The sequence below is a fragment of the Corapipo altera genome, unplaced genomic scaffold, assembly GCF_003945725.1.
Source record: "Corapipo altera isolate COAL_440 unplaced genomic scaffold, ASM394572v1 74, whole genome shotgun sequence".
Lineage (NCBI taxonomy): Eukaryota > Metazoa > Chordata > Aves > Passeriformes > Pipridae > Corapipo > Corapipo altera.
This window is the reverse complement of record NW_020884934.1, coordinates 2,701,813-2,709,590: the sequence shown is the minus strand read 5'-3', so window position 1 is coordinate 2,709,590 and position 7,778 is coordinate 2,701,813. Positions and strand designations below refer to the sequence as shown.

At 46.4% G+C, this 7,778-nt stretch overlaps 1 protein-coding gene across 2 annotated transcripts in view; it reads left to right on the top strand.

Moving 5' to 3' along the window:
• Positions 1 to 7,778, top strand: part of FAM168A (family with sequence similarity 168 member A) — an 80,181-nt gene that overhangs the window by 632 nt on the left and 71,771 nt on the right. The gene's annotated exons all lie outside the window — the stretch shown is intronic.

The following is a 7,778-nucleotide window of genomic DNA, read 5'->3' as shown; positions in this document are numbered from 1 at the left end:
TGTTGCCCCCCATAAACCCTGTTGCACCCCCCGGGGCTGTTCCCCCCTCCTTGGTGTCAGGATTTGCCCCATGGGGGGCTCAGTGGGCTGGACCCCCCCAGTTTTGAGCCCCCCTCCCGTGCCAGGGGTGGGATGCCCGGGCTGTGGGTGTGTGTGTCGTCCCCCCCCCCCCCCAAAAAAAAAATATCCCGAGGGGCACGTGGGGACGGCGGCAGGGATATCAGGGAATATCCAGGAATACCGGCGAGCCCGCCTGCAACTCCGCGGGATGGGAGTTGTGGTGCCACCCCCCCCCCCACCCCAACCCAAAACCGCTGCCCTTCAGGGGTTGGGGGGGGGGTGTGTGTGTGTCACGGTGGGTTTTAAGCGGTCGAAATGGGTTTTTTGAAATGGTCAAAATGGGTTTTAAAATGGTCGGACGGGTTTGAAAACGGCTAAAAGGTTCGGTGAGAGGGAGCGGGGGGGGGAATGTCGGCGCAGCATCCGTAGGAATGAGAGCGGGGAGAAGCAGGTCGGGCGATGTAAGGCGGCGTTATTTCTCCTCTCCATAGAAAATACCGCTTGTGGGTTACTTCCCTTATTTTTTTTTTTTTTGTAGGTGGTGGGGGGTGTGTTTGGGTATTTACGGCTCGAATCCTCTGTTTGTTGGCGTCGTGGCTTTTCCAGGGCAGCGAAGTCCATCGATGTCGGGGGGGTGGGGGGGAATAATACCAAAAAGGTGCTTGGTTTCAGGGCTTTATAGAGAGCAGAGGAGCCTGGAAGTATGGAAGTGGAATAAATATTCGTTAGGAAAAAGAGGTTTGGGGCCAGTTGGGGTTTTGGGGGCATTTTTCCCCCCCTCCCCTGCACATGCTGATGAGCTTTCAGGTTATGGTTTGTGTTTCCATAGGCTGAATTTCATTTATTTAGTGCTGAATGTTGGCAATTGTGGAAAAATGAGCAGGTTGAGGGTTTTCCTTTCCCCCCCTCTCCTGGACAAAGACATGTTGTACCAACCAGAAAGAAACCCCAAGTGATTCTATTTATGTTTTAATCCAAATATGATTTAAGATGCGGTGGTGTGTTTATTCTTGCTGTAAAATAGGGATGGAGGAAGAGCTTTTTTTATTTTATTGTGTGTGTGTGTGTGTTTTGTTTTTTTTTAAGGAATGGGAATGATGGAAACATCTTTAGGGAAACATTTGGCTGGACTTGATTGCATCAACTGCATTATTTCATAAAATGTGAGCTGTGAAGTGGTTGTTGATTAGGGCTCAATTTGAGGAGGGATGTTGAGCAATGTAAAGAAAAAGGAAATTAGTACTAAGAGGCCAAATGCTTATTTTCTTTTTTTTTTTCTTTTTTTCAGTTCTTTCTGCTTTTGAATTTTAACTGTTTCCTGGATTTTCTTGACCTTTATGGAGCATATAAAAAAAAATCCCAACCTACAAATGCTCTGCAGATTTATCTTTGTAAGATGTGTGTAGTTATCATAGGACTTATATCACTCAGCAATGTGCATTTTGCATGAAATATCTATTAAATCTGATTAACTTTTGTTCTGGAAGTTGAAAATATCAACTTACCTGGTTCTGCATCCCAACTTTTTATTTACCTGAGGAAATGGTGATGGTTTTCAGAACGAATCTTTCCCAAATCATGTGGCCTTTATTTTAGAGACTGTGGGACAAGGGTTGCAGATATTATTGCTCAGATCTGGGGGGTTTTTGGTGTATCCTTCAGCTGATTAAAATTCCTGGTTGGTAGCAAAGACACACTTTTTTTGGAGAGGTGGAATCACATCCATTCTCCTCTGGAACAAAGGGATTGGAAGCAGAATGACTGTGCGCCACGAAGGTGTTTGGGATTTGTTCAGTAGTGGGAAATATTCCTTGGAATGAGAAACATAAATCATACTTATTGTATCAAAACTAATCTGGAATAACTCCAGGATATGGACATTTAGGGGGAACATGTGGAGATCCTTCCTGATCATCTGTCAAATTCCACGTGAAATCTGCATTGCAGCAGGTGAACTGTCCAGGGATTTTTAAAACCCCACTGTGCAGTTGAGTTTTCCTGGTCCCTTAGATCCATAACTCATGACAGGGATAACAGGGAAAACCAGGGAAAACAGGTGATGCTGCTCTTCGTGCTCCTGCAAACATTCCTCAGGCAAATAAAACCACTTTGGAGCAGCAGCTCTGGGAAAGACCTTCAGTACCTCCACTGAAAGCATAATTAAAACCATAATTAAATTGAGCCTAAATTAAATTATCCAATCTGCTGGAAGAGCTCGGGAACCTCGGCTTGGACACGGAGGTGCAAATGCAGCCACTGCAGGCATGGGAAGGGGGTGTTTGATCCAAGTTTGGGAAGCTTTAATCCAGGTTTTGGGAAGCTTTAATCCAGGTTTTGGGATGTTCTCGAAGGCAGCCACTGTGGAATTGGATCTTCTTTCTGGGGAAGTGGGACATTCCCTGCTGGAATGTCACCAAGTCCCACCTGCTGTGAGAGCTGTGGGTAAACATAATTCCACCTTGCTGAAATCCAGATGTTTTTGCCACAGGCATTTCAGACCTTTCTGGAGGAGAAAAAGGTTTCCACCCCTGAGCTCTGAGCACATTCCCAGCTCCCAGGCCGGGAGCAGTGGATGAGCTGCCAAAAGGGAAACACCACTTTTATATCTTCCTTTCCCTGCTCTCTCTTTCCTTCAGTGCGGATCAGGATCCTCATTTATCTCCAGCCCTGCCTTTGGGGCCTGATTGTATCTGCAGAGGCCCCTGGTTTCCCTTTCCGCAGCACAAGAGCTCCCTGTACTTTCTGTTTCCTCTGCAATCCATAAAGTCTCTCCATGTGCTGCAGCATTCCTGTGTTTTGGTCCTGCATTAACTCCCTGATGTGCCCATACTGGGATCTTCCTCATCAACTCGATTTTACTGCTTAAAATCCATAAGTTCTCATGTTCAGTCCATAGAAATTCCGAAATGACTGAATGGGAAAAGTCCTCTTGCCTTACTTTATGATATTTTTCCAAACTACTTAAGCTGCATTTTTGTGCTGGTTCCAAGTGCCAATGGATTGGTCCCATGGGATGTTCCTGGATTCTCATGTCGCTCAGGGACCAGGTGGAGGTTTTTGTTTCAGTGATAATAAATAAAATCCACCTGTCTGGGGTGGGGTTTTTTTTTGCCTGTTAAATGCCTGAGTTAAAAAATACTGACTCTTAAAAGTTCCATCTCCTTCCATGGGCAGGGACACCTTCCACTAGCCCATGTTGCTCCAACCTGACCTTGGACACTTCCAGGGATGGGGCAGCCACAGCTTCTCTGGGCAACCTGTGCCAGGGCCTCCCCACCCTCACAGCCAGGAATTCCTTCCCAATAACATTTAAGCCTGATTTTTGGAGGAAGTAAGGATGATGTGGCTTTTAAGGTATATCCAGCATTTGCAGATCTTCTGGAATTCGTGGAAGCTCTTTATTTTTCATTCCCTGTGTAGGGAATGAGCTGCTGTTGAGGCTGATGGAACTGAATGGATTTTTTTTAGGGTGTGAGTGGGACTTGGATAATTTTCCCCAAATCTCCTCTGAGTTTTGTTTCCTATGGATGTGCTGGAAACCCTGAGCACTGCACAGGAATTTCAGGTGACACTGTGCCTTTCATGGAGGGGAAACTTTGGGCCTGTTGATGCTCCCCAGCAAAACATTTAGGAAATTACCCCCATGGGATTTGTAAAAGTTGAATAAAAACCCCACATTCCCGTCCTTCTCCCTGTCTTTCCTTCCTCTCCTTGACTGAAACAGTCACATGGAAACCTGGAAGGTGGGGAAATGAGAAGTGAGAGCAGAAAAAGGGGGTTTTATCTTGGCTTTCCTACCTTCTCAATAGAAAGATTAATGCTGGAGTGTATTTGGAGGCTGAGCATTTTTGCCTCCCTTGTCTCAGCAAGGGTTAGAGATTTGGGAGGATTATTGGAGACAAGCTTAGAGTATTTTATGAGAGGAAAAGTACTAAACTGGCAAAAAAAATAATAATAGATGCCATCGTGCCTGCTAGGCATGTCTAATTCTTGGATAAAATGGATAAAGATTGCCGACTGCAGCACAAGTTAAAATAGACCAGAAAAGGGTTTTTCCCTCTAATTTGCTGTGGAACTTAATAAAAAAGATGTGCTTTTTTTTTTTCTTTTTACGGCATCAGGTTCTTTATCTGCCCCAAATTAAAGCCCAGGGTTTGGGCTTTCTCTGCCATCAGGCAACGACTCCCTGAGTTCAATCCCATCCTTGGGATGCAGGAAACACATCCTAGGGGCTGCTGGGAAGTTCCGAGTTCCCTCATTTTCCAGTTGGTTTTTTGCACTTGGATTTGCAGGCAATGACAACTGGCTTTTTTTTAATGGACAAGGGGTTTTAGGGGGTTGTTTAAAACAATGAGTTATGTGGTTGTTTAAGTCAACCCCCACGCTGCCCAGGGCAGTGGTGAACATTTTATTCCGGAGTAGTTTATTCCACAAATAATATTCTTCTTTTTTTTTCTTTTTTTTTGGTGTATGTTGTCACTTAATGAGACTTTTACCAACAGCATTCCACTTGTTTTTGAGGTTTTGTGGAATAGGCAGCTGGAATAAGGTTTCCACTTGGATTTGGTCTTGTAGGAGGAGCTGGTGTGGAACAAGAGTGGCCAGTGCTGGGTTCAGACTGAGGTGGCCACTTGACCACCTAAACACTCTCCTAAAAGTCACCCTGACCTCTTGTGCTTCCAGGGAGAGGTGAAACCAAGACAAGAAAATTTGTTTGTATTTGTTTGTATGTTTTGGTTTTATCTTTTTGTTACTGTTGGTATATTTAAGCCCTTAGAAAAGCAAATGTAGGGGAGCAGCTCAGGAGCATGTTTCCCACACGGTTCTGCTTTCCAGGGCTGCTGGGGCAGGCAGCGGGGACAGGGTGGGTTCCTGAGGAATTCCAGGGAATGGGGGGACATCCCCACCCGTGGGAGAACCTTGGAGAGAAGGAACAATGTGGGTGGTAAAAATTGGCACAGGTTGCCCAGGGAGGGGGTGGCTGCCCCAAACCTGGAAGTGTTCAAGGTGTAATTTGAATTAATTTCCAACTGCTGCTTCCAAAGGCCTTTTCTTGTCTGAGGTTTGATACCCAACAGCTTTTCCCTTAGGAGGGAACCCTCGATTCCACAATGGAATGGTGTTTATTGTGAGCAGGTTGAACTCATGGCATTGTGCTGGGAGCCTTGAGTGGTTTCTTGCCTGGCAGTGCCTCAGGTTCTGGCTTTCAGCTTGTGTTCCCTGGGTTTGCAGGACTTTCCCCACCTCTGGAATGGTGCTGGGCTCTACCCCAGCTCCCTTTGGTGCCGGTGATTTTCCATGGCTGGCTCTTTTCATCACCACCCCCAAATCTGTTCCGTGTGTTTTGGTGACATTTCCAGTGGGAGTTTTTTAATCGAGCTCAACAAAAGTTTGCCTGTTCCATTTCAGCACTTCCCTTCCTCTCCCTGGTTTGGGATCTCCTGGAAGAATGACATCACTTTGTTTGCCAAGGCCTATTTTCCATGACGTGGAGTTAACTCTCGTTAATTTGGTTCCTGTTCTTTATAAATCCAGATCAGTTCTGACTCAGTTTTCCCTCATTTTGTCCAGAGCATCCCTGACAAATTGGTTTCTAATTTTTCCTTAAAATCTTCCAGTTTTGGTGGTGCTCAGCCTCCTTGAGGAAGCTGCCAGTGGGTGCTTAACCAATTCAGCTCAAAGCTTTTCCAATATCTTGGATCTTTTAGGAAGGAATTCTTCCCTGTGGAGAGGGGGAGGCCCTGGTACAGGTTTCCCAGGGAAGCTGTGGCTGCCCCATCCCTGGAAGTGTCCAAGGCCAGGTTGGAGCAACCTGGGATGGTGGAATGTGTAACTTCCACAGGGGGTGGAACTGGGTGATCCTTAAGGTCCCTTCCCACCCAACCCATCCTGGGATTTGCTGGTGATTCTCCTCTTTATTGAGTACCACCAGCCTGTTTTGGTTTGACACAGCTTGATCTCCACTCACCCACTTTTTTGCTTTATCCTGTAATTGCTTTTCTGGAAATTGTTAAATAATTTTTCCAGTGTCTTTCCATTGATTGTGAGGGGAGTTAAATCTCTGATTTGCTTCAGAAGCTCTTTCAAGCTCTGTAGCTGTTTCCTTTTTGATCCCAAAAGCACTTTGAAACTTTTGGGAGCAAGTATAAGTGGGTCATCTATATGCAAATTCCTTAATTTTTCCCCTCTGTATATGTGGAAAATCAGCATCTTAAGTGATGCCTGTTTTCATCTCAGTTGGACTCGGTATCTCAAAGGTCTTTTCCAGCCTGAGTGACTCTGTGATTACGTTGGTGTTTCGTCGAGATGAGAACTCGGGAGCACAAACGTCACCCAGAAATCAATTATTGCAATCAGCCATTTCACAATCGTGATTCAATTACTGAGATGGATTTAAATGTCTGCTCTTTTTCTCTGCTGTCAAGGCTCACCAGAGTCCAGTGATTTCTGCAGCTTCACTGCTCATGATGAGGCCCAAATCAGTGACTCGGTGGGAGAAACTGTCACCTGGGATTTCGGGAAGCTGATCTCCCGTAATTCCTTGTGGCATAAGGATTTTTGTGTCCCTTCTGCCTTCTCTGTGGTTTTTTCCCCCCTCTTTTTTTTAGGGATAGGCTGCAGCCATGGCTTCCCTTTCCTATCTGAACTGATTTTCCAGTCCAGTCACGTGCTCCCTTTTTTCCTGCTGCCGGTCAGGATTCCATTTGTTCCTGCTCGTTATCCCGACTCCACGGATGGAACAGAAGCTTCATTTTCTTTATGGACACTCTTGCCTGACTTTGAACCTCATTTCCCCTTCTAAGTGTCCTTCTCCTGTGTTTAGCTCATTCCTTTCCTGGATGCATCAGCAGTTTCATCTGGGAAGGTGTCTTATTAGTGGGAAAGGTGCTGGCTCTGCAGTTCCTGGCCTCTCCCTTCCCTGCAATATCGTTCCATCACTCAAATCCATGTATTCTCCCATCAGCCTTGTTCAGTTCCACGACCTTTCTTTGGGACCTTCTCTTGCTTTTAGTACTGGATTCCTGTTGTAGCTCTGGGATCAAATGACCTGTGGATGCACCAGGAGACTGTGGATGGAGTGTGGAGTGAGCAGTGCTGGCATTTTGAGGCAGCATTTCCTGACTCTCCTCGAGCCTGGAAAAGCCGCTGCCTTGCTTGGAAGCAGATTCCTGCCTGTTTGACAGGCAACTCCTCTAGGTTTCTCTTGGCACCCTCAATCCAGTGGGAAGAAAAAGCCTGGCATGCCAGCATGCGAAGATTGCCAAGCCTTTCCTTAGACTTTCCTTTGGAGCTCTTTTCCAGGATCCTTGAAATCTTTCCTCCCCTGCTTAGTTCCAGCTGACGCCGTTGCTGCTCCCGGTGTGCACAGTTCCTTTTGACCTGTGGGAAGAGGAAATCCATGGCAGCCAGGTATTCCTGGGAGGCAATCCGTGCTGGTGCCCAAGGCACGTTTGCAGAGGCTGGAAAAATGCTCTGTATTCCAAGGTCATTTTTCCCTGCCAGCACTAAGGACGTGCTCACGTGCGCACAGAGCTTTTCTGTGACTTCCATGCAGATTTTCCTCTGGATGTCCTTGACTTTCTCCTACTTTCCCGATGCTCTTCCCTGCCTGTGGTTCATGTATTTTCCCCTTCTCCCCACACACAGCCTGAGGCTCTTTGTGTTCAGCCCTTGGGAGGCTTTTTCCCTCACATCTTTTTAGCCCGTTTGTGGCCGGC